The sequence below is a fragment of the Triticum aestivum genome, chromosome 2D, assembly GCF_018294505.1.
Source record: "Triticum aestivum cultivar Chinese Spring chromosome 2D, IWGSC CS RefSeq v2.1, whole genome shotgun sequence".
Taxonomy (NCBI): Eukaryota; Viridiplantae; Streptophyta; class Magnoliopsida; order Poales; family Poaceae; genus Triticum; species Triticum aestivum.
Window position 1 is genome coordinate 593,229,055 of NC_057799.1, and position 25,392 is coordinate 593,254,446.

Here is a 25,392-nt window from a genome sequence, read left to right on the forward strand (position 1 = left end):
GTGCTTATCCTGCCTCATATGATTCATGTCAATCCAGTGCACGTCCACATAGATGTTTTGCTTGGCCTTGATCACATCCAGATAGATAAGATTCTGCTACTTGGTCCAGAACAAATCATTCCCTCTGAAGTTTGCACGGGGATTCACATAGGGGTTGATCTTCCTTCGAGTGACGAACTCAGCCAGTGGTATCTCATCCATGCCCATTGATGTCTCCTTGTTCTTGGTGGCGGTGGTCTTGGATCTGCGTTGGGGGGCATTGGAGCCCTCTGGAGCTTCATCTTGGTTGCGCAGGCGCTTCGAGCCCGTGTCGCGGACAGGATTCGACCGACGGACATTGGAACCGGAGCCACCACCTATGACACACAACACAAGAACATGCAAGAGAAGCGAGAAGGATCAATGCAAAGACCACAACAAAACATATGAAACAAGTAGAAATAACATTGGGTAGTTGCCACAGGGAAGGTTCGACTGCAATGGTAGTACCGCACCATTGTGCGGAACTAAAATTTTACTGCTGCTCCAGCCGCGGTAGTACCACGCTAGGACGACATGGTAGTACCGCGCCTGGAGCGGAAGTAAAATTTTACTTCCGCGCCTCGCGTGGTAGTACCGCTCCTGAGAAGCGGTAGTACCATAGGAGGCGACAACGGCCAGAGCGGTAGTACCGCTCGGGGGTCAGATCCGAGGTGAATCAGATCTGGGCACACCCGCAACAGCGAAGCGGTACTACGGTTGATCAAAAATTATGTGTGGCATCATACCAAATAGCATCTCTACTGCACTACTACTCTCCTCCATCCTACTCTTGCAAAGATTTGGCCTAAAATCTCAAGAACAACATGCATCTCCCCAAAAACCTAGAGACAAAACAACGAAGCAAAGAGTGAGGGATTTGGGGAGAAACCTTGTTCCATGGCAAGAGGGCGAGGTGGGGAACGATCCCACCGGTTGGAATGCGAGGAGAGCGGCCGGAGATGGAGATCCGGCGAGGTCCTCCGGCGTTGTTCTTGGACAGGAGAGAGAGAGACGATGTGGGGAAAAGGAGTGAATGGGTATGGGGGAGTTAGAACTCCCCCTGCCCACTCTTAACCCTCACGCGCTCACGACTGCGCGGTAGTACCGTTGATCATCGCGGTAGTACCGCCCGGGCAGAAGTACCGCACGCTAGGCAGTAGTACCGCTCATCCAGCGGCAGTAAAAATTTACTGCCGTGCTGGGTGCGGTAGTACCGTGCACAGCTCCTGCGGTAGTACCGTGGCAAGCCACGGTAGTACCGCAGACCCAAGAAAATGCAATTTTTGCAAACAAGGGAGGAAAACAGCCTTTGCAATGCAACCTTCACGCAAACGAACACACCAAAGAGCTAGCACACGAGGAAACTCAAGCACAAGCACGGCACGAAGAAAGAAAGGCAAGAGACAACAAGGACCAAAGACGCGACACAACCTCTCCAAAGAGGGGGCGGTGGCCGGAGCCACCTATGTTTGAGTCAATTGGTATGGAACCGCGAAGAATTATCCTTGGGCCCATGACCAAAACTCGTTTTTGAAGCACAAGTACCATAAAAAATGGCTAATGTGAAAGATTTGATCAATTTATGCATAATGGGGGGAGGGAGAGTTCATTGAGAGAACAACACTCCCCCTATGTCCATGCCTACACCTAACCAAGATAACAAGTTGATTATGGTGGGGTGTGCAAGGGTTCAAGCCACATTGCTCGAATCAACGATATTTAGCTCATGCCTTAACTCGCGAAATCTTGCTTCATCCATGGGCTTCGTGAAGATATCTGCAAGGTTATCATGAGTGTTGACATAGTTGAGCTCGATCTCCCCTTGCCTAATATGATCCCGGATGAAGTGATACCGAATCTCAATATGCTTCGTCTTGAAGTGTTGCACCGGGTTGAGAGAAATCTTGATGGCACTTTCATTGTCACACCAAAGAGGCACTTTGTCACAAATGACATCGTAATCCTTTAAAGTTTGCCTCATCCATAGAAGTTGTGCACAACAACTACCGGCCGCCACATACTACGCTTCGGTGGATGAGAGAGAGACACAACTTTGCTTCTTAGAAGACCAACTCACCAAAGAGCAACCAAGGAATTGGCACCCTCCGGAAGTGGACTTCCTATCCACTTTGTCTCCCGCCCAATCCGAGTCCGAATATCCTGCAAGCTTGAAGTTTGCTCCTCTTGGGTACCACAAGCCAAAGTTTGGGGTATGAGCCAAATATCGAAAGATTCGCTTGACCGCCACAAAGTGGCTTTCCTTAGGTGCGGCTTGAAACCGTGCACAAATTCCCACACTCAACATGATATTCGGTCTAGATGCACAAAGGTAAAGCAAGGAGCCAATCATGGAGCAATATACCTTTTGATCCACCACTTTACCATTGGGATCTATGTCAAGTTGGCATTTGACGGGCATTGGAGTGAAAGCCGGCTTGACATCACTTAGCTTGAATCTCTTGAGCATGTCTTGAGTGTATTTGGCTTGGTTGATGAAGGTTCCTTCTCTTCTTTGTTTGACTTCGAATCCGAGAAAGAACTTCAACTCTCCCATCGAAGACATCTTGAACTTTGAGGTCATGAGAGCGGCAAATTCCTCATTGAAAGCTTTGTTAGGGGAACCAAAGAAAATCATCAACATATGGTTGGCACACAAACAACTCCCCTTTGACCTTCTTAGTAAAAAGAGTGGGGTCGATTTTCCCAACTTCAATCCACGATCTTGCAACAACTCTATAAGGCGGTCATACCATGCACGTGGGGATTGTTTAGGGCCATAGAGTGCCTTATCGAGTTGATACACATGATCGGGGAAGTAGGGATCCTCGAACCCGAGGGGTTGTTTGACATACACCAACTCATTAATAGGACCATTAAGAAAATCACTCTTCACATCCATTTGTTGCAACTTAAAGTTATGATGAGAAGCATAAGCAATCAACAAACAAATTGATTCAAGGCGAGCAACGAGAGCAAAGGTTTCACCGTAGTCGATACCCTCGACTTGGGAGTAGCCTTGTGCTACCACTCTCGCCTTGTTGCGAACGATAATCCCATGAGAATCTTGCTTGTTCTTGAATATCCACTTGGTTCCAATGACATTATGATTCCCCGTTGGACTTGGCACCAATCTCCACACCTTGTTGTACTCGAAGTTGTTGAGTTCTTCATGCATGGCATTAAGCCAATCCGGATCTTCGAGTGCCTCATAGACCTTTTGGGGTTCAACACAAGAGACAAACGCGTGATGTTCACAATAGTCTGCTAATTGTCTACGAGTGCTTACCCCCTTTCGAATGCTTCCAAGCACATTCGTCATGAGATGACCCTTGGTAGAGAGCTTGGATGCAATCTTGGCGGCACGACGCTCCAATTCCTCCTCAGGGGTGAGTTGAGGAGCGAAACTTGATCATCTTGAGCGTCGTCTTGAGCTTGTTCTTGACCTTGAGCTTGCTCTTGATCTTGAACTTGCTAGGAGGAGCGAACTTGACCTTGGCATCACTTGGTGGTTCACCACCATCTTGAGGTTGATTTTGCCCTTGATCTTGTTCATTTGGTTGAGGGCCTTCACTTTGTTCTTCGGAAGCGTGTGCGTCTTGGGTTGGTGATGGTTCCACTTGAGTGGAACATTGTCCTTCTCCTTCAGCCACAAGGGGTTCCTCAATGGGTAGGACCAACACCCATTCTTCTTATGGCTTGGGGAGGAATTTCATCACCTACATCACAAGTACCACTTTGCTCCACTTGGGAGCCGTTATTCTCATCAAACTCTATGTTACATGTCTCCTCAATAAGTCCCGTGGACTTATTGAGGACACGGTAAGCATGAGAGTTGTAGCATAACCAACAAATATGCCCTCATGAGCTCTAGCCTCAAATTTAGACAAGCAAACACCTTTCTTGAGAATGAAACACTTACACCCGAACACCCGAAAGTACTTGAGGTTGGGCTTGTTACCGGTGAGAATCTCATATGGAGTTTTGTTCAAGCCTTTGCGGAGATAGAGCCGATTGGATGCATGACACACGGTGCTGATGGCTTCGGCCCAAAAGTTGTATGGAGACTTGAACTCCGCCATCATGGTCCTTGCCGCATCCATCAACGTCCGATTCTTCCTCTCCGCTACACCATTTTGTTGAGGGGTGTAAGGTGCGGAATATTGATGCTTGATCCCCTCATCACTAAGGAACTCATCCAAGGTGTAGTTCTTGAACACGGTGCCGTTGTCACTTCTTATCGTCAAGATCTTTGCATTGTGTTGGCGTTGAGCTTCATTTGCAAAATCAATGACGGTTTGTTGAGTCTCACTCTTCCTTTTGAAGAAATATACCCAAGTGTATCTTGAATAATAATCCACAATCACCAAGCAATACTTTCTACCCCCAAGACTATCAAAGGATGGAGGACAAAGAGATCCAAGTGAAGGAGCTCCAAAGGCCTCTTCGAGTAGATGATAGTCGTGGGAGGGTGAGCCTTCTCATGTAGCTTTCCTTCGATACAAGCACTACAAGCACGATCTTTGGCAAAACTAACATTTGTTAGTCCACGGACATGGTCCCCCTTGAGAAGACTTTAAAAGCATATTGACATGGGCTAAACGGCGATGCCAAAGCCATCCCACGTCAACTTTAGCCATTAGGCATGTCGCGGTCTTAGTGGGTCGCTCCGAGAAGTTAATCACATAGAGACCGTTCTCGAGATGCCCAACAAAGGCTACTTTAAGAGTCTTGCTCCACAAGAGGGCCACGGTATCAATATCAAAGAAAGTGGCAAAGCCCATAAGTGCGAGTTGACGAACGGAAAGTAAATTGTATGCAAGGGACTCAACAAGCATGACTTTCTCGATCGTGAGATCATGAGAAATGACAACCTTGCCAAGACCCAATACCTTAGAAGACGAGGCATCACCCCACTCGACATTGGTGGGCATAGATGGAATCTTGTGCACGTCCACCACCAAGTCCTTGCTTCCAGTCATATGATTAGTAGCTCCACTATCGAGCAACCATGATCCCCCACCGGAAGCAAACACCTACAAGAGATCAATGCTTGGTTTTAGGTACCCATTTTGTAATGGGTCCTTTGATGTTAATAACAAGGGTCTTAGGAACCCAAATAGACCATTCAATGTACTCATAAGGAGAACCAACAAATTTAGCATAAACATGTCCATCACTAGCACGGCATAGCACATAGGAAGGGTTAAAGTCGCTGACTTTGTTGGAAGGGGTGGCATTGCCTTTCTTGACACCACCACCCTTCACATTGTTCTTCTTCTCCTTAGAATCACCCTCTCCCTCTTTCACAAAAGTTTGCTTGAGAGGAGGAGGTCGTTTGGCCTTGTCATTCTTCTTCTTGTTCTTGGACTTGGGTGCGAACACAATCCCTTCCTTGGCAACAACTTCCTTTTGATTGCTCAAAAGGTCGTTGAGGTTCTTCTCACCTTGTATGCACGACACAAGGCCTTCCTCAAGTTGCTCCTTCAACCTTGCATTCTCCTCAACAAGATGCATATGCTCACAACACGGGTTAGTAGCATTTGCATTATCAATTAAAACCATATGAGGAAAGGTGGCTTTCTCCTTGGTTAGCTTCACTTGGAGTTGATCATGAGACTCTTTAAGACTAGCATGAGTACCCTTAAAGGCCTTGTGAGCCTTGTCAAGTAAATTAAACTCCTCCTTGAGTCTAGCAAGATCAACCCCAAGTCTGGCCTTCTCGGAATTTAGCACACGAGATACAACAAGAGCATGATCAAGATCTTTCTTTAATTTAGCATGGTCATCGTTGTGTGACTCCTCAAGAGCCAAACGGTGACCACGCTCTTCCTCAAGCGCATTAGAGAGATCCGATATCTCATCGGCATAGTCACGACTATGCCCCTCCATCTTAGAGATGGTTTCTTCGTGAGCCTCGGTCATGTCATTGGCTTCACCAAGTTGTTCCAAGAGAGCAACAAAGTGCTTCTTGGATTTACCCTTGAGCTTACTCATAAAAGAATCAAATTCATTTTCTTCCTCATTAGAGCCCTCATTTTCATCAATGCAATCCATCAAGGAAGGATTAGTAATGATGGTAGTTTTGATGTTGGGGGTTACCTTGTTGGTGGCTTTAGCCATGAGGCACTTGGCGGTGATGTTCTCGTTGGGTGAGTCGAAGAGGGACACCCGTGGAGTTGTTGCAATGGCCACGGAGGCCATGGCAACCGAGTCACCGTCTTCATCATCATCATCCTCATTGTACTCCTCTTGTGCCACCAACCCCTTTGGAGGATTCTTCTTGGTGAAGTTGCTCTTGTTGGGGAAAGACTTGGCCTTGTCTTTTCGGATGAGCTTGCCACCATTGTCTTCCCTCTTCTCATATGGGCATTCCGCAACAAAGTGGCTCACATTGCCACAATTATAGCAAGTCCTCACACGTTGCTTGCCCTTCATGCCACTTGAGTTGCTCTTGTTGAGGTTGGGCCTTGTGTTCTTCTTGCTCCAAAATTGCCTTGAAGCGAGAGCCATGTGCTCATGATAAGCATACTTTGTATCTCCGGGGTTTCTCTCCTCTTCTTCCTCTTCATCCTCTTATTCCTCTAACCTTGGCCTTCAAAGCAAGGTTGGGCTTCTTAGCTCTTTGAGAACGCAATACCGCATTGTTGGCGGTCTTATCCAAGATCCTCATTGCCACAAACTCATCCAAGACTTCACTTGAAGACAAGGTGTGGAAGTCCGGCCTTTGACGAATGACGGAGGACATGGCCTTGTGGTAAGGCATCATGGCCTTGAGGAACTTGCGCTAGATCCAATTTTCATCTGTATCCTTGCTCCTATGATCTCGGAGTGAGACCGCGAGAGTGGTTAGCCTCCGGTAAAGCTCACGAGGTTCTTCATCTTCATTCACTGAGAACTCATCGGCTTCATCTTGCACCACTTCATAGTTTGAGCGTTGAATGCTTGCCTTCCCTTGTAAAGGGAGATAACATGGTGCCATGCTTCCTTGGCCACGGTGAAAGGTTGGAGATGAGCAATATCTTCGGATGGAATTGCATCTTGGATGATGAAGAGAGCATTCTCGTTGAATTGATGGTCTGCGGCTTCTCTAGGGGTGAAGTTGCTTGGGTCATGCGGATAGAAACCTTGCTCAATGATTCTCCAAAGATTAGTATTCACATGATTTAAATGACGTTTAAAGCGAAAGACCCAAGAGTCAAAATCCTCATTTTTCACAATCTTAGGAGGAGAACCCGCATGATTTAAATGAGTGGAAGGAATCGGTCCACCATAAGTAAGCGGAGGTTCCACATGGGCAAAGATGCCATTTCCACTTCTACCACTAGATAAAGGAACTTTGTCATTAGTAGCTTCCCCCTTGTCGGAGTTAGCATCCGTCACCTTGTTAGTGGGATCGACCACTTCCAACCGTGTGGTGTATAATTTAAGACCATCAAGAAAGTTCTTAAGCATGTCTTTGACCTCGGCCGTCATGGAAGTTTTCAATGTGTCCAGAGCCACATTGAACTCCTCGCATGAGACCGAGAGGTTTCCCCATCGGCCGTAGACGAGGACGGAATCACACCGGGGTGCTCCTCCTCACCGTCTACGGAGTCAACCATACTCTTCGGATGGCGAAGTCCTTAATAAAGAGACGAGGCTCTGATACCAATTGAAAGGATCGATATAGTTGACTAGAGGGGGGGTGAATAGGCAACTAACAACTTTTAGCTTTTCTTTACCAATTTAAACTTTGCATCAAAGTAGGTTGTCTAGATATGCAACTAGGTGAGCAACCTATATGATGCAACAACAACAAGCACACAAGCAAGCAAGGGATACAACATAATATAAGCTTGCACAAGTAAAGGTACGAGATAACCAAAAGTGGAGCCGGTGAAGACGCGGATCTGTTACCTAAGTTCCTTCCTTTTGAGGGGCAGTACGTCTCCGTTGGAGCGGTGTGGAGGCACAATGCTCCCCAGGAAGCCACTAGGGCCACCGTATTCTCCTCACGCCCTCACACAATGCGAGATGCCGTGATTCCACTATTGGTGACCTTGGAGGCGGCGACCGAACCTTTACAAACAAGGTTGGGGCAATCTCCACAACTTAATTGGAGGCTCCCAACAACACCACGAAGCTTCACCACAATGGAATATGGCTCCGAGGTGACCTCAACCGTCTAGGGTGCTCAAACACCCAAGAGTAACAAGATCCGCAAGGGATTAGTGGGGGGAATCAAATTTCTCTTGGTGGAAGTGTAGATCGGGGCCTTCTCATCCGATCCCTAGAAAATCAACAAGTTTGATTGGCTAGGGAGATAGATCGGGCGAAAATGAAGCTTAGAGCAACAATGGAGCTTGGGGATGGAAGAGATAGTCAACTCGGAGAAGAAGACTCCTCTTATATAGTGAAACAACAAATCCAACCGTTATCCACCAACTCAGCCTGTGACACACGGTACTACCGCACCATACAAGCGGTACTACCGCACAGGCCCGTGGTACTACCGTGAAGAACTGCGGTACTACCGCTGGCACGGCAGGTGCTAGAACCAGCCCAGAAGCGCTAAGGCAGGGAGCGGTAGAACCGCTGGCGCGGTACTACCACGCCCCCTTGCAGTACTACCGCAAGGCAGGACTACTCTAGGCTGGGAAGGCACGGACATATAAAAATACATCTATGACTACTTCCGTTGAGTTTTGATCTATGCAAAAATCCGACACGGTACTACCGCAAGCCTGGAGCGGTACTACCGTGTAGGGCGCGGATGTAAAAAATTACATTCGCCCCTACATCCTCTCATGCTGCTGCGCCTAGCCAGAGCCCATGGTACTACCACGCCAACGGAGCGGTACTACCGCGTAGGGGGCGGATGTAAAAAATCACATCCGCCCCTACAACCGCTCGAGCAGCTGCGCCTAGCCTGAGGCCACGGTACTACCGCTCCCAAGGAGCGGTACTACCGTGAGCACCTGTGGTACTACCGCAAGGGCCTGCGGTACTGCCGCAAGAGCCTGCGGTACTACCGCTCCGAAGAGCAGTACTACCGCATGCCCCAGATCAGCAACACTAGGAATTCTTCATTTTGCAGAGACACGGAGAGACGGAGGATGCTCCAAAGAGCCAAAGGAAAGGTGGTGCAAAAAGGAACAGACGTGTACGTGTTGATTCCACCCAAACCTTTCCAATGCGGACCCCCTCTTAATAGTACGGCTTTCCTACGACTCAAATCCATCAAAAAGAAACGTAGAGAAACGTCGTCTTCAATAAGCTCCGAGGGGCACCAAATCGTCTTGTTCTTAGACATGGTATATCTGAAATGCTCACTGCACACGAATAGTCTGCAAAAGCATTGTCATCAATCACCAAAACTACTAAGGGATAAATATGCCCTTACAATGTGCATTACCGAGAGGGCCCAGAGATACCTCACCGATACACGGAGTGACAAATCCTAATCTCGATCTATGCCAACCCAACAAACACCTTTGGAGACACCTGTAGAGCATCTTTATAATCACCCAGTTACGTTGTGACGTTTGATAGCACACAAGGTGTTCCTCCGGTATTCGGGAGTTGCATAATCTCGTAGTCAGAGGAATATGTATAAGTCATGAAGAAAGCAATAGCAATAAAACTTAACGATCATTATGCTAAGCTAACGGATAGGTCTTGTCCATCACATCATTCTCCTAATGATGTGATCCCGTTCATCAAATGACAACACATGTCTATGGTCAAGAAACTTAACCATCTTTGATTAACGAGCTAGTCTAGTAGAGCCATACTAGGGACACTTTGTTTTGTCTATGTATTCACACATGTATCAAGTTTCCGGTTAATACAATTCTAACATGAATAATAGATATTTATCATGACATAAGGAAATATAAATAACAACTTTATTATTGCCTTTAGGGCATATTTCCTTCAACTTCCAATATGATGGTGGCCTCTTGGTTATGACCTTGATACATTCGCTGCAAACCTTTGGGGAAGTTCTTTCCTTGCTGATGCATGCAATCAATTGATCCGAGCATTCCTGGAAACCATCTGGCCTCTCCAACAGCCAACAACTTCTCTGTGTCCTGCACATTTGGTCTCTCAGATACTCTGCTCCATATACCTACACCACGACGCAGGAAAACTCGACAGTAGTCTTCAGGCACGTGCTCTCTCCCCATCCGGACCATCTCACCAACGACATCTACTCCAGTACCAAGTGCAGCATCCCCAAAGCAACTATGCATTTCTCCTTAGCACAGAAAGAAAGTTGGCCGCATCAATCCCTTGTGAGCTTGAAGTAGTCATCGTGTGCCTCCACTCCCTTCACAATTCACAAAAACAATATTTTCCGCATGCGAAAACGGTGACAAAACCATGGATCATCCGGGAAAGTTGTGTTCGGAGTAAAGTAGTCTTTGTGCAGTAGCCGTGCTCCGGAGACCTATCCCCACTCTTCTCCTTTTGATTGAGCCCTTGAAGTTGAGAATATGCTCCACCTGTCGGTCAATTTCCTCTTGCATGCTCATGAGCATGATCATGTCCACTTCTTCGTCCAAATTGGACGAACCGAAGAGCTCATCTTGAATCATTTGATCAAGCTCCATACTTCTCGTCCTACAAAGCATCAAAATTCATCGTTTTTCCTACAAATAAATCACAAAAAATAGGTCAGACAATGTGTCAAACAAATAGAGCGCAAGGGGCAGCCTGAGAGTTGCCGGACGTACGGCGGTGGCGTCTGGGCCGACGATGACATCCCCGGCGGCGAGCACAGGAGAGAGGACTATTGTGCTGGTGCTGGCAACGCCGAGGCTCAGATCAGCTGCGGGGAAGGGGTGGCGGCGGAGCTTCAAGACGTCCATCGTGGAGGAGGAAGAAGAGATGACAGAACAGATGGATCCGGTAGGCCGAGGGGGTGGATTTGGTGCAATTTGTGATGTGGTGGGGCTATTGGGTCCGGCGTGGCGGACGCGCCCGGGCGCCCCGATATTCACCCTACGTTTGGGCTGGATATGAGGGGTGACGGTCAGCCCGGACGTTTGAGGCGCTTGTCTAGGTCGCTTTATTATGACCGGTCACTGATCAGGTCGTCTGTCCGGGCGTTTGAGTCGGGTTTGGGGTGCCCGGCTGTAGATGCTCTTAGGCCAACTCCAACGCACGACCCCAAATAGTCCGGTTGTGTCCGTTTTGGGGTAAACGTAGAGAAAACGTGGCCCAATGTGCGGGAGAAAACAGACAAATGTCCGTTTTCTGTCCTCTTTCGACCCATTCCCGACCCAAATTTGGGCCGCGTTTGCGTCAAAGCGGACGGCGTGCGGATGGGCGGGACACATGCCCTTGTCCTCCCCTGGCCCGCTCGTCGGGGATACAGACACTTATTTTCTCTCCCCTACGAGGCCTGCCCTCCCCTCACCCGTCATAGCCGTCATCGCCGCCCATTTTCAAACCGCCTCCTCGTTGCCTTGCCCGGCAGCCCAAACCACGACCGCCGCTAGCCATAGCCGGCACACGCCCGGCTTTCGGAGGAGTCCCTACCGGCATTTTCGGAGGGGTTCTCGCCGCATCCGGTTCTAGGGGAGCTACGACCGCCATCCATGCCCGTCGACCCCAACACCTTCCGGCAGGTGCTGCAACGGCCGTCGGGCGCCCGCCGTCAACGCCACCCTTCCCTGTTGCCTGCTTGGGCAGTAATAGGTGGTCTTCCCGGCCGCGTCTCCACAACGACCGCAAGGTGTTCGACACTTTGCTCAAAAGGTACCATGGACAGTGAGGATGAGTTTTTTTCCACAACTTCATCTGTTCATCGGACGATTCGTCCTCGGATGATGAAGACCTTGTGGTGGCTAATTTGTCGTGAATGACCACATTGCTAAGCAGCGGCCTCGATACAAGGGGTCAATCCCGGGCCATGCACCAGCCTTGAACCGCAATAGGGAGAGCGGCCAAGATATGTTGTACTCCGACTACTTTGAGAATGTCGCGCTCTTCAAACCACATCAATTCCTTGGCCAATTCTGGATGGGGAGGCATGTGTTCAATTGTATTCGAGAGGGTGTGGTAGCATATGACCCGTACTTTGAGTGCAAAGAGGATACCCTTGGCAAGCTTGGCCTCTCCTCTTACCAGAAATGCACTGCGGCTATTCGTATGCTTGCATATGGAATTCCGGGCGATCTTGTGGATGAGTACGTGTGTATGAGTGAGTCCACATGTCTGCTATCAACGTACAGTTTCTGCAAGGCCGTGGTAGTAGTGTTTGGCCCTGAGTACCTGAGAGAGCCTACTGCCACTAATACAGAGAGGTTGTTGACGATCAATGCCGAAAGGGGCTTTTCAGGCATGCTTGGTAGTATAGATTGTATGCACCGGAAGTGGAAAAACTGTCGATTTGCCTGGCAATGGCAGTACAAGTGTCATGTGAAAGGTGCCACTGTCATACTAGAAGCGGTGGCTTCATAAGATCTTTGGATATGGCATGCTTTCTTCGGCATGTCTGGTTCTCACAATGATATCAACGTGCTTCAGCGCTCTCCGGTGTTTGCAAGGCTTGCAGAAGGCCACTCCCCAGAGGTCAACTTTGAGATCAATGGCCACCATTACAACAAGGGGTACTACCTAGCTGATGGTATCTATCCTTAGCGGTCAACTCTTGTGAAGACAACACCAAATCCACAAGGAGAGAAGAGATAGAGATTTGCCCAAATGCAAGAGAGTGTTAGGAAGGATGTGGAGCGTGCTTTTGGTGTGTTTCAATCTCGATGGAGTATTGTTTGACACCCCGCATTGACATGGAGCACAGAGAAGTTTTGGCAGGTGATGACTGCTTGTGTGATCATGCATAACATGATCATGGAGGATGAGCGTGCTGACACCATCTACGACTAAGGGTTTGATTTCCATGGTGAAAATATTATGCCAGAGCACCAAGAACCGGCAACGTTTGAACAACTCACCCAATTCCATCGTGAAATGCGTGATTGACACACTCAAATGCAGCTCCAGTATGACTTGGTTGAGCATATGTGGACTCACATGGGCAACCAGTAGATCTATCGGTTCAATTTCTTTTCTACGAAACAATTTCGATTGGGTTGTAAAACTAGTTGATATTGTTTTTTACTTGGATTGGGTTGTAAGACCATTTTGAATGTGGAACTATTTGATTATGAACTATTTGCTATGTTTGATTTTAGTTCAAAGAATGCATATGGGCCTCCAGCCACCTAACGAGAAGCGGCCAAGATTAGGCCGCACGTCGAGCGCACGGCCGCGGCATCTAGGAAAACGGGCGGACGCCGCCTCACTGTTATCCCCGAACGGACGAAATCCGAATAAAACGGACATTTGTTTAGGGCCGTGCGTTGGAGTTGGCCTTACGAGAAGGAATAAGCTCAACGAGAACACTAATTTTATTTTGAAATTGTATTGCATGTGAATTAAAAATAACAATTGTTAGTTTTTTCCCTTGTGGCAAGCTTTATATTTGATATTTCCAGTCGTGTGCGAAGCAGGAAAGACCGATTTTGACAGTACATCCAAAAACGAGCCTTACACGGTACTCCATCGTAGGCACGAAGTTTGGTCTTTTCTTTCCATCGTGCGAGCTGTCCAGATCGACCGTATGCACGCACGTACGTACGTGCTCCCGTCCTGCCGGGTGGCTAGTGCTGTGTGTTCCTCCAAGGATCGGTCGCTACGTGCGAGCGAGCACGCCACGGGAGAAGGCCCTCGACCTCGATGAACGATGCGCGCTGTTGCCACCCCGATCTGCAATGGATCGGGATGCGACATGCAACGGATCGGGATGGATGGCAGATCGGGAGGCGAACGAGGAGCACGAGGAGACGGCCGGTCCGGCCGGGCCGAGCACGAGACAGTGCTTGGCTTGGCTACGGAGCTCAGCCGCGTCTGCCCGGCACGGTGACTACTATACTCCTGTTGCTAGTGCTACTGCTGCGTGGTCGATGGGCGGCGTGGACGGCCGGTTGGCCATTGATTCACCCTTCACGTGAGTCGCCGCTGGACCGGGCAGAAAAAGGCAGGGCGGCAGCGGGAAAAGGAGAAAGATGGGCACCGGCCGGCCTGTGGGACTATGCCGTTCTGTTCACTGGCCCTCTCTCTCGCACGAGCTGCCTGCCACGCCTCCACCTGCCTCACTGACACGGTCTCGTTCCATTCCACGACCGCCAGCCAGCACACACACACTCTCTCTGGACTGGCCGTTGGATTATTTTATTCTCGGTCCGGTCCAAGGACCTCACTCTGACCGGGGACGTGACGGTGAAGTTTCGGAAAGGTAACCTCTTTCTTTCTCTCTTTCCCGGACACAACCGTATCAGCGGAATGGCCAAGGGCGTATTCTTTTTTTCTTGTCTGTTGGAGTTATTCGCGCACACATAGTTTGGCGATGTGTGTTGGAGTATAATCTCCAACACTATCTCATGCTCCCTCGGTTCCTAAATATAAGTTTTCGGGAGATTTCACTATGAACCACATACGAAGCAAAATGAGTGAATCTACACTCTAAATACATCTGTATGTGGTTTATAGTGAAATCTCTACAAAGACTTATATTTAGGAACGGAGAGAGTAGTTTGGATTATTGATTGCGTTGGCTAGTACATGAAGCTTAACAGTGAATAGAGGCGCAGAGTTTCTATAGAATCACTACGGACCTCTCATCGTCGACAGGTGCCGTTCCCTGGTGAAAAGATAACCCACATTTAAAAGTCATGAAGTTTCGTGAAAAGAGAAGAAAAGAAAAACAAGTCGGAGTTTTGTTCCGTCTCAAGGGAGGCGAAATACTTCTTCAAATCATTTTTTTTTCAAAAAGAAGGGATACCCCTCGGCCTTTGGTCAAATCAAATTAAGTAGGGCTAGAATTTAGGCCAAGGCGAGTTTGGCCTGGCTCGACCCGTTGGATGGTCGGAGGTTGCCAAGATGATGTTTTATAGGGGTTGTTATTTTGTTAACACAACGAGTTAGTTTAGCTCGGCTCGTTAACTTAACAAGCTTTTGTGTAAACTTTGGATATCCTCGTGGAACTCATGAGTTTGCTCGATAAACTTGATATCCTCGTTATAGACACGAACAACATTGTATACCTATTATGCATGCAATAATCTCAAAAGGAAATATAGACACGTATTTTCTCCATAAATCGGAACAACCAACAATTTGCACCACTTTGTTTTTTCTTTCTTTCAAAAAGGATAAGATCCATTATAAAGCTTCACCGAAAATACAAAGACACTTGTTGCACTTCACAAATCATAACAATCAACAATAATATAGTATTAATCTCATGTCCCTTCCAATTAACAAGTTAAACAAGTAACTCGTTAGCTCGCCTCGTTAGCCTCATTCTATTAACGAGCTCATATTGAAACTCAGCTTGCAAGATGCCCATGAGGTTTTGCAGATCTTATTATGCCGATTGTAATCCTATTATCCAATAAATAAAGAGCTCTAAATTTCCTTCAAAAACGAAAAGTGTAACGAGACATTGTATTAAGAGACCATGTACTATAATTTTATACATGGTTTTCTGTCAGTTTTGTTTATTAAGAGATTCTCCCATATGAAAAGGCAGAGCCCATGCATGTTATTTGAAAAATAATTCCTAAGAGCATATACAAACGTAAGTAGTAAATGTGAGCCCCTATACGCCCGTGATAACCCACAAGTATAGGGGATCACAACAGTTTTTTAGGGTAGAGTATTCAACCCAAATTTATAGATTCGACACAAGGGGGGCCAAAGAATATTTGCAAGTATTAGCAGCTGAGTTGTCAATTCAACCACACCTGGAGATTAATTATCTGTAGCAAAGTGATCAGTAGCAAAGTAGTATGATAGTTTTGATAATAGTGACAACAGTAATAGTAACGGTAACAGTGATAGTTGTAGTTTTATAGCAACTGCAACAGTAACGATAGCAGTAGTAACTTAGCAAGAACAATATAAGATAAACTCGTAGGCATTGGATCGGTAATTTGTTGGATGATATTCATCATGAGACAGTCATAACCTAGGGCAATACGGCACAAGCTCCAGTTCATAAATATAATGTAGGCATATATTCCGTAAATAGTCATACGTGCTTATGGAAAAGAACTTGCATGACATCTTTTGTCCTAACCTCCCGTGGCAGCGGGGTCCAATTGGAAACTAAGGGATATTAAGGCCTTCTTTTAATAGAGAACCGGAACAAAGCATTAACACACAGTGAATACATGAACTCCTCAAACTACGGTCATCATCGGGAGTGGTCCCGACTATTGTCACTCCGGGGTTGCCGGATCATAACACGTAGTAGGTCACTATAACTTGCAAGATCGGATCTAGAACATGGATATAATGATGATAACATAAATGATTCAGATCTGAAATCATGGCACCCGGGTCCAAAGTGACAAGCATTAAGCATGGCAAAGTCATAGCAACATCAATCTCAGAACATAGTGGATACTAGGGATCAGGCCCTAACAAAACTAACTCGATTACATGATGAATCTCATCCAACTCCTAACCAACCAACGAGCCTACGAAGGAATTACTCACTCCCGGTGGGGAGCATCATGGAATTGGCGATGGAGAAGGGTTGGTGATGACAAGAACGAAGATGCCCCCCTCTCCGGAGCCCCAAACGAACTCCAGATCTGGCCTCCCGATGAAGAACAGGAGGTGACGGCGGCTCCGTCTCGTGGATCGCGATAATTCTTTCTCCCTGGTTTTTTTATGGAAAAAATAGGATTTTATAGCGTCGGTTTCAGGGTCTGCGGGGCCACTAGGTGGGGACAACCCACCTGGGCGCGCCTGGGGGGGCAGGCGTGCCCTGGTGGGTTGTGCCCACCCAGGTGCCCCCCTTAGGTGTCTCTTGGCTCCAGAAATTCTCTTTTATTGTGTAAAAATTCCTCGCAAAGTTTTGTTCCATTCCGAGAACTTTTATTTCTGCACAAAAACAACACCTTGGTAGTTCTGAAAACAGTGTCAGTCTGGGGTTAGTTTCATTCAAATCATGTAAATTAGAGTCCAAAACAAGAGGAAAAGCGTTATGAAAAGTAGATACGTTGGAGACGTATCAACTCCCCAAAGCTTAAACCTTTGCTTGTCCTCAAGCAATTCAGTTGATAAACTGAAAGTGAAAAAAAACTTTTGCGAACTCTTTTGCTCTTGTTTGCATAAATAAGCTTAAACATCACCTAGGTTTTTAGCCAACATTATAACTAACCATGCCGACAATAACTCTTAAAAATTATAATAACTCATATCAAAGACATAATCAGCTAGCAAGCAATAACAAGATATCTCAAACGACAACACGTTATCAAAACAACTATGATATAATATGACAATAGTGGTATCTCGTTAGCCCTTTCTGAGACCGCAAAACATAAATGCAGAGCACCTTCAAAGTTCAAGCAGCGACTAAACATTGTATTTCATGGTAGAAAAGATCCAGTCATGATGCACCCAACATTAGCTACACACAATGCATCAGCATGACAGCAGTGCTCCCGGGTTCTGGCGTTTGTTTTAGAAGGTGATGACACAACATAAAAATAAATAGAAGGTCCCTTCGCAGAGGGAAGCAGTGATTTGCAGAGGTGCCAGAGCTCAAGTTTTTAAAGCAGAGGTAAATGATATTTTGAAACATGCACCCTTCTCATTTACTTCACGAATATCAGTTATCAATATCTTCCATGCTAAGCACGCTAGTGACGGTTCCCAAGCGATAAAGTAAAGGTTATGACTCCATTGGGAGGTTTTGTTTGATTATTTGAGAGATCAATTCTTTTTGCAGTTTGGGACTGGGCATCCCTATTACCGCCCTTTTCTCGTGTGATGGCGAGTGAATAAACACTCAGCCTGAGAATAACCCACTTAGCATGGAAGATACCGACTACCTCCTGTCATTCCATGAACGATCCAGGCACACAAAAGGGATATTTATTTGAAGTTTTTAGAGATGGCACATGCAAATTTATTTAGGACGGCAGGGTAATGTTGCATATAGGTAGGTATGGTGGACTCATCTAGAATAACTTGGGTTCACGGTTTTTGATGTACAAGCAGAATTTCCACTTAGTACAGGTGAAGGCTAGCCAATAGGTTGAGAAGCAGCCAGCTAGAGAGCAACAATGGTTATGAACATGCATTATGCATAAGTAACATTGGACACTAGCATGAGTAGGATATGAACACCATGAACATAAATATCATAGAGGCTATGTTGGTTTTGATTGAACTACATGCATGAACATGTGCCAAGTCAAGCCATTCGAACATTCAGAGGAGGATACCATATCATCATACTACATCACAATCATTTTAATGCAATGTGGACATCCAAGATAAATCATTATCCACTCCTAACTACTTATGCTTGGCATGAGAAACTATAATCTCTAATTGTCATTGCAAACATGTTTAATCATAATGGACTGAATCATGGATACTAGGTTAAACATATTTACAAAAACAGAACAAGTCGAGTTCATACCCGTTTCTCTCTGCCACAGCCAGTTCATCGAACATCGTCATTATTGCCTTTCACTTGCACGACCGAACGATTTGAAAATAATAATAATGCAAGAGTGCCGTGGACTAAGCTGGAATCTGCAAACATTTTATTCAACAGGGGGAGACAATGTAAAATGTGCTCTTTGTTAGATCAACAATTATGCATGTGAGAGCCACTCAGCATTATCATCATGGTCTTCTCCTTGGTATGACTCGAATAAAAAGAAAAAAATTTCGGAGAAACACACTGAAAATATCTTTGGGAGTTTTTGGTTTTCTTGAACAAGCAAATAAAAGGGAAAAGCAAAACGAGAAAAACTATTTACATGGGAAAGCTACCAACAAGCAAAAGAAGAACAAGGAAATCTTTTTGGGTTTTCTGTTTAGTGGTACAACTGATTACTCTAGAAAGAAAAACAAAAAGAAGCAGGACATATTTTTGTATTTTCTCAAAGTTTTTCAAACACACAAGAAGAAAGCGAGAAAATAAATTAAGCATGGATAATACAATGAAAAAGTATGGACACCGACAAGTGGAATGAGATGTGTGAACATGAATGTAATGTCGATGGGAATACGTACTCCCCCAAGCTTAGGCTTTTGGCCTAACTTGGTAATCAATCAGTAGCCTGGATAATAGTTGGGGTGCTGAGGAGCAGGCATCCACGGATCCCACAGCTGAGGCTTCTCCTCTGCTGCAGCCTGGTTGTTCCGGTAGGCGATGATATCTGCAGGCATAATCCTGTATCAGCCCCTGGCAACATGATCAAACAAAGCAGGTGCAGGCAATGGAATAATATCACGAGTTCTTACACTAAAAACCAGGTTATATGGAATAGGAATGTCAGGATAATCGATAGCGGTAAAGTGGTGGAAATCCATGGCAGCGGTCTAGGTAAACCTTAGGCAAAACAGGATCATGCAGGCGTATCTCAACGTTGAAGCGAGCCGCCAAACGAGTAGCGTAGATACCTCCATGTATTTTACCCTTGGACTTATTAATGTGGAGGCGATGTGCCACAATAGCTCCCAAGCTATAAGTGTTGTCGCCCTATAGTGCACGACGTAAACCAGCAAGGTCTGGTGAACTGAGTGCACCCACCTTCTCTCTAGTAAGCAAGCACTTTGCAATGAAAAGAGTAAAGTAGTGAACAGCAAGAAAATGCAAGCTAGCGACAGTGGTACTCGACACCCCTATCTCATCACCCACTGCCAGAGTATGATAAAACCTTTAAAACTCAGCGGGCCTAGGCTCTGCCAAACTACCATTAGAAGGAAGCAAGCATATTTCACAAAATTCAGTAAGCGGTATCTGATGGAATTCGACATATAAATTAAACTGCACCTCAGGGGGATTATGCCTAGGAAGAAAATTAAAACTTTGCACAAAGGTATTTGTGAGGAGATGATACTGTTCGCAATCAGCTGTGATGAAGTCTGTGAGACCGGCATTAGCAGCATAGTGTGCAAACTCTTGAAGGATTCCGGCCTCTTCCATGAACGGGGTGTGCGGCCATTCGCACGGCCGTACTTCCGGCAACCTCCGGGTATAGAGATCATTGTCAGATGACTCCCTAATAACTCCCTTGGAGTTCTTCTTGGAAGCAAACTTCCTAAAGATATTCATGGTTTTCCTATGAACAAAAATTCTGAAATTTTTAGTCCACCAAATTTTCTCAATAAACCCTACAAGATTGATAGCAACTACTCATAGGGATACATAGAGGCCATAGCAAGCATTTAAACTACTTAGAACTCTAAGAATTCAACATGCAAGCTCATCTACAACAGCACCTAGAGTAGCTAATTATTCAAAATATAAACCACTAAAACAAAAACTAATTGGACAAACGGTGGAGTCACATACCAAGCAACAATCCCCCAAAACAGTTTCAAAAATAGAGCTTCGAGCAAAGAGATCAAAATCCGCGGGTTTGAGAGCAAGAACACGAGAGAGAGAGAGAGAGAGAGAGCAATGGTGAATTTTTTCTGGAGGTAGGTGATGATGTGGTGTGAAGAGATAAGTGAGGGGTCCCAAGTGGGGACCACAACCCACCAGGGCGCGCCTGGGGGTCCTGGCGTGCCCAGGTGGGTTGTGCCCACCTGGTGCACCTCCCTATGATATTATTTGCACCAGAAATTCTTAAATATTCAAAAAATCGTATTAAATTTTCAGAGCATTCTGAGAACTTTTACTTTTGTGTCATTTTTTATTCCATGGAAAATTCAGAAAACAAACAGAACATGGCATTTTATTTTATTTAACTAATAAAAACAAAAAACAAAAGGTAGGGACAGAAGGTAGTGCTCACTAAATTCATCAACTTCATACCTCTAAAAAATGATCCATTAATAAGGTTGATCAAGTCTTATTAACAACCACTTTCGATTAGCATGAAACCGAAGAACTTTCCTAAATCACTAAGTTACCTCAACGGGGATATGAATGTCCCCAACAATAAGCATTTCATATCTTTTTAACAGTAGGTAGAGGTAGTTGAAAACTTCCAATAGTGATTGTAGGAGATTTTTTCAAGAACATTAATACCATTCACTTGAAATTGTTTCTTCGGAAAGTGCACCGTATGCTCATTACCATTGATATGAAAAGTGACCTTGCTTTTATTGCAATCAATAACAGCCCCTGCAGTATTGAAGAAGGGTCTACCAAGGATAATCGACATGTTGTCGTCCTCGGGCATCTCAAGTATAACAAAGTTAGTCAAAATAGTAACATTAGCAACAACAACGGGCACATCCTCACAGATACCGATAGGTATGGCAGTTGACTTGTTAGCCATTTGCAAAGATATTTCAGTAGGTGTGAGTTTATTCAAATCAAGTCTTTTATATAAAGAGAAAAGCATAACACTAACACCAGCTCCTAAATCACATAAAGCAGTTTTCACATAATTTCTTTTGATGGAGCAAGGTATAGTTGGTATTCCCGGATCTTGAAGTTTTTTAGGTACTCCATCTTTAAAAGTATAATTAGCAAGCATAGTGAAGATTTCAGCTTCCGGTATTTTTATCTTATTGGTGATGATGTCTTTCATGTACTTTGCATAAGAAGGCATTTTAAGGATATCAGTCAAGCAAGTACGCAAAAAGACTGGCCTCAACATTTTAGCAAAGCGTTTAAATTCTTCGTCATCTTTATTTTTAGTTGACTTTGGTGGAAAAGGCATAGGCTTTTTAACCCACGGTTCTCTTTCTTTACCGTGTTTTCTAGCAACAATGTCTCTTTTATCATATCTTGTATTCTTGGGTTGTGGGTTATCAATATCAATAGCTGGTTCTATTTCAACATCATTATCTAGTTCTTTTTCATTGTTTGGTTGAGTATCTTCATGAACATCAGCATTATCTTTTTCATTATCACTAGGTGAATGTTCATTCCCAGATTGAGTTTCAGCATCAGAAATAGAAACATCATTATCATTATCAGGAGGTTTTTCTACTTCAGGTTCACTAGAAGCATGCAAAGTCCTATCATTTTTATTTTATTTTTCTTTTTAGAAGGACTACGTGTATCAGTGTTGGCTCTTTGTGAATCTTGTTCAATTCTTTTTGGGTGTCCCTCAGGATAAAGTCGTTCTTGAGTCATTCTACCTCCTCTATTCATTACTCTAACAACATGATCATTGATATTATTATTCATTTCATCAAGCAATTCTCTTTGAGATTTAGCAACTTGTTCTAACTGGGTTTGAACCATAGAAGCATGCTTTCCCACACCTCTAACATCATTTGAGATTCTAAATAACAAGTCACTCAAGCGAGCAATCATATCGGAATTATATTTCAATTGTTTCATAACATTTGCATTGAAGTGATCTTGTTTTCTAATGTAATTCTCAAACTCATAAAGGCATTGGCTAGGGTGCATATTGTGAGGATTATCATTGTCATTGAATTTCATTAAAGAATTTACCTCTACCACCTTGGGTGGTGGTGGTGTATCAAGCCCATGTATTTCTTCAATAGGAAGTAAAATTTTGACATCCTCAGCTTTAATACCTTTTTCCTTCATGGATTTCTTTGCCTCTTGCATATCTTCAGGACTAAGATATAATATACCCCTCTTCTTCGGAGTGGGCTTAGGCGGTGGTTCAAGAAGAGTCCAATCATCATAATTTTTCAATATGTTATTCAAATAATTCTCCAGCTTGTCCAATAGTTCGTTCCCTGAAAACACAACCAACACAACTATCTAGGAAATCCCTAGAAGTATCGGTTAGTCCATTATAGAAGATATCAAGTATTTTATTTTTCTTAAGAGGATGACCAGGCAAAGCATTAAGTAATTGGCAAATCCTCCCCCAAGCTTGTGGGAGACTCTCTTCTTTAATTTGCAGAAAGTTAAATATTTCCTGTAAGGCAGCTTGTTTCTTATGAGGAAGAAAATATTTTCCAGAGAAGCAGTAAATCATATTCTTGAAGGAAATATGCCCTAGAGGCAATAATAAAGTTATTATTTATTTCCTCATATCATGATAAATGTTTATTATTCATGCTAGAATTGTATTAACCGGAAACATAATACATGTGTGAATACATAGACAAATATAGTGTCACTAGTATGGCTCTACTTGACTAGCTCGTTAATCAAAGATGGTTAAGTTTCCTAGCCATGGACATGAGTTGTCATTTGATTAACGGGATCACATCATTAGGAGAATGATGTGATTGACTTGACCCATTCCGTTAGCTTAGCACTTGATCGTTTAGTATGTTGCTATTGCTTTCTTCATGACTTATACATGTTCCTATGACTATGAGATTATGCAACTCGCGTTTACCGGAGGAACACTTTGTGTGCTACCAAACGTCACAACGTAACTGGGTGATTATAAAGGTGCTCTACAGGTGTCTCCGAAGGTACTTGTTGGGTTGGCGTATTTCGAGATTAGGATTTGTCACTCCGATTGTCGGAGAGGTATCTCTGGGCCCTCTCGGTAATGCACATCACTATAAGCCTTGCAAGCATTGTGACTAATGAGTTAGTTGCGAGATGATGTATTACGGAACGAGTAAAGAGACTTGCCGGTAACAAGATTGAACTAGGTATTGAGATACCAACGATCGAATCTCGGGCAAGTAACATACCGATGACAAAGGGAACAACGTATGTTGTTATGCGGTTTCACCGATAAAGATCTTCGTAGAATATGTAGGAGCCAATATGAGCATCCAGATTCCGCTATTGGTTATTGACCGGAAACGTGTCTCGGTCATGTCTACATAGTTCTCGAACCCGTAGGGTCCGCACGCTTAAAGTTAGATGACGATTGGTATTATGAGTTTTGTGTTTTGATGTACCGAAGGTAGTTCGGAGTCCCGGATATGATCACGGACATGACGAGAATTCTTGAAATGTTTGAGACATAAAGATCGATATATTGGACGACTATGTTCGGACACCGGAATGGTTTCGGGGAGTTTCGGACACATACCGGAGTACCGGGGGGGTTACCGGAACCCCCCGGGGAGTTTAATGGGCCAAGATGGGCCTTAGTGGAGAAGAGGAGGGGCGGGGCGGCTAGGGCTGGCCGCGTGCCCCCTTCCCCCCTAGTCCGAATTGGACAAGGAGGGGGGGCGGCGCCCCCCTTTCCTTTCCCCCTCTCTCTCCTTCCCTCTCCCCTCCTACTCCAACTAGGAAAAGAGGGAGTCCTACTCCCTGTGGGAGTAGGACTGCTCCCTGGGACGCCCTCCTCCTGGCCGGCCGCACCCTTCCCCTGGTCCTTTATATACGGGGGCAGGGGGCACCTCTAGACACAACAATTGATCTCTTGATCTCTTAGCCGTGTGCGGTGCCCCCCTCCACCATATTCCAGCTCGATAATATCGTAGCGGTGCTTAGGTGAAGCCCTGCGTCGGTAGCATCATCATCACCGTCACCACGCCGTCGTGCTGACGGAACTCTCCCACAAAGCTCGGCTGGATAGGAGTTCAAGGGACGTCATCGAGATGAACGTGTGCTGAACTCGGAGGTGACGTACATTCGGTACTCGGATCGGTCGGATCGTGAAGACGTACGACTACATCAATCGCGATTCACCGTGGCGTAAAGCGGCCGGAAGTATAACCCGGCCGGACTTGGTGGTTTATTTGAGACCCCGCTGACACTTGGGATTCACCGTGGACCCGCATAGACCAGACGGTTTACAAGCAACCTGACTGAACATTATGATTCACTGGTAACTCGGCGGGCGGGACAGACGGTGACAAGGCCCAAGGCCCAGAAGGCCGGCTCATGTTATGGTGGGCCGGTTCAAGAGGAAAGGCGTGGGGAATATTTGTCTTACAAGGAGTTAAGACCTGGACTTGTATCCGGTTTGTATTAGAGATAGACTAGTCCTAATCGTAATAGGGCTCCACATGTTACCCGCCCCTTCAACATATATAAGGAGGGGCGGGGCTCCCCAAAGGGGGGAGCAAGAAGAAACAATCTCTAGGGCTAGACACAAAGAGCCGGTTTACCGGCGACTCTCTCGTGATGATAATGAGACCTAGCCACAAATAGCATGTAGGGTTATTACCAGATGATATTTCCCGGGATCCGAAGCTGTCTAAATCCTTGTCTTATGTTGCGTCTCTCGATTCCGCCCAACCCCTCTCAAGCTACGACATAGATGCGTTGGCCTCACGACTAAGTCCTCACACTAAGGACATCTGCCGTGACAAAACCACGACAGTTGGCGCCCACCGTGGGGCCTGCGCACGATGGTGTTGAGTTCTTGAAGGGATCTCTTTAGGGTTCGAGAAGCTACGACCTGCCGGATCAGCAAGAGCCGGCGTGGAAGAATTCACGTCAACTATGAAGTTCATTAGTCAAAGATTGAAAAAGTTTTT